The sequence below is a fragment of the Cicer arietinum genome, chromosome 6 (genome assembly GCF_000331145.2).
Source record: "Cicer arietinum cultivar CDC Frontier isolate Library 1 chromosome 6, Cicar.CDCFrontier_v2.0, whole genome shotgun sequence".
NCBI classification, from domain to species: Eukaryota; Viridiplantae; Streptophyta; class Magnoliopsida; order Fabales; family Fabaceae; genus Cicer; species Cicer arietinum.
The window spans coordinates 15,006,866-15,009,813 of record NC_021165.2 but is presented as its reverse complement, the minus strand read 5'-3'; positions in this window follow the sequence as shown (position 1 = coordinate 15,009,813).

The following is a 2,948-nucleotide window of genomic DNA, read 5'->3' as shown; positions in this document are numbered from 1 at the left end:
ACACTTAAGGGTATACATCTAAGAGTAAACGGACAATTTTCCTTATGAGAACAAGTCACTGTTGATTTTGATTTTGATTTATATCTTCCACCTCTTTCGCATCCCAAAATCAATTTGTCTTTTCTTCCCCTCTTTCCGGTTGCTTTATCTGAACGAATGATGACAATTAAAATTCCATTTTCTCTTCCAATGGTTTTTGCCCATTCAAACACAGATTCTCGTGAAGGAAATACCTACAAAATATGTTTCAAATAAAACTTCAAATATATAGTTATAATAAAAAATTTATCCGTGATAGATTATCAGTAATATTAATACCTGATCGGTAATGAATTTGTCCGTAGAATCTATTATATTTCTTGAGGCAGGAACCTCAACTCTACTCATACCTGTTTTCAAAAATAGTAATAAATATAAATAATAATAAATATAAAAAATAATATATAAAAATAATGATAAATTTTTTAAAAAAAAATCAAAATTTCGAAACTTTGACATTGATCTAAACTTTCGAAATTGCTGAAAAAAAAACTTTCGGAACTTTCAGCTTCAAGCAAAGTTTCGAAATGTGTTTTGGGTTTCGAAGGTTTCAACATTAACCAAATCTTCGAATGTGTAATCCAAATCATGCCTCAGAGCTTTCATACTTAAGCAAAGTTCCGAAAGTTTCAGCAAATGCACGTTTCGAAGCTTTCATACTTAAGCAAAGTTTCGAATGTTTTGTGATTTTTGTGAAAATTGCATTTCGAAAATTTGTATTTTTCACAAAAGGTTCGAATGTGTTGATGAAATCTAACATCTGATTGTTTCGAAAGTTTGAAACTTTCGATTAATAGAATTTTTTTAAAAACTTTCGAATGTGGGGGTGAGAAAATAGTGTAATATATTTACTGATAAATTTTATATAAAATAAAAAGGGTAAATTGGTCAATAAAAAATTATGGGGGGGTGGCAGGTAAAAGTGGGGGGGTGCGCAGTACATTTCTCAAAAATGTATTGAACTAGTCCAGTATAACTTGGGCCTTGGGTCGCTCTGGTTGGGCTATAGTTTGGACTTCAATCATTTGAAAATTTACTGCACCTATTGAAATTACAAAATCATTCTTCTACCATTTCATTAAAAATATTCATAATAAAAATAAAATTTGTGTGAATTTAGGATTTAAAAATATAAAAATTCGGCATCAAAATATTATTGTAATTTAAGAAAAAATATTATTAGAGTCAACAAAACTGAAAAAGTTCAAACATATTTTTGTTTCAAATATTAAATTTTTAAATAATTCTGAAATTTGAATTTTAATAAAAAATGAAAATTTAGAAAATTTAGAAAATTTTCTGAATTATATGTATTTTTTAATACTGAATTTTTGAAAAGATCCAAAATTCAATACAAATTTTTAATATTAACGTCAATCATCCCACACACATATTAATGGTTTTATTTTTACAATACCCTCTTTTTGAAAAAAAAACACCAAAATACCCCCATTTGAAAAAAATATACCAAAATGCCCCATTTTTTTTTTCTTTACTTACAAGTCGCCATTTGGAATGGCGACTTCCTTAAGAAGCCCGAGTTTCAAATGGCGACTTCCTACTTGATTTTTAAAAAAAGGGGCATTTTGGTATATTTTTTTCAAATGGGGGTATTTTGGTGTTTTTTTTTTCAAAAAGGGAGTACTAAAAAAAAAGACCCCATATTAATGCTATGCTTGCAAATACATTCTGGATTTTATTAAAGGGTTGACATTAGCGTAGGCCAGCAGATACTACTTTCTTTTTAATTGAACACATGCACTTCTTATCTTTTCTAGAATTTTGCAAGTGACTTCTCTAATTATTTTGTGTGTTTTATTTTAGGAACTATTTTTCTGGTATTCGATAGTTTCGGTTATGATCAACGCGTACTTGCAAACGCCCTTAGTGGAAATTGTCCCTTTGCTTTGATCTATTGCTATTCTTAAGAGTTTGTACGTTGGACTGATATATTTGAGTTTAGTTAATGTATAAATATTTGTAAAATTTTCTGAGAGAACTATAGAAACAATATAATATGTCAATATATTTTTTTAGTTAATTTTTATAATTTTTGGAGATAACTAATAAAAATATCTTATAATTTATATGAAGATAATTTAGTTTAATTTTATATTCTACTATAAATTTAATAGAACAGTGTATTTTAAAAAATTTACAATACTATCCATTAAAAATTTTAATCTTTTTATTTTATTTATAAACTCGATGGTATTATCTTATCTATTCTTATTTCAAATTTCAAAATATTATTTCACTCTCTTCACTTTTGAGTAGATTTCATTTTTTCCACTTCAAACTCTAAACTTTTTTCCTCTCTTACAGTTTCTTTTCTTTTTTTATTTTCTTCGTTATTCCACTTTTGTATCCTTTATTCCACATCAAAATCATCACTTATAAAAAAAGCAAGTGACATTATGTCATTTTTTTTAATGTTAATCCTTTCTCTTCATCTTCCTTCTTATATTCCTGATTCAAAATTATTTAAAATTTATGTTTTAGATTTTTATTTAGATTTTGAAATTTAATTTTAAATTATCTACTTTTAATGCTCGGTGGTTGCTACTCATAAGTAAAAGTATAATTCACATAATTTAAGGTTGGTTTTTTTCCCCTTCACGAAACTCACCTATACTACTTTTGATTTTGTATTTCCAGGCAACTTGTACTATTTCTTGTAAAAAAAAAAAAACACGACTTGCACTAATTGATGTTGTCCCACGGCACTATTATCTAACAAACTAACTATTCTACTCTCTTTAGTTACATTGTGACCCCTTTGTGTCATATTCATAAATAATTAATTCTTGCAATATTTTTTAGTTTTATATTCTCTTTATATATTTGGGGGCAGCCCCTTTTTTTTTTTTTTTTTAATACATCTAGTGCGACAAAAGATTGTTAAAACA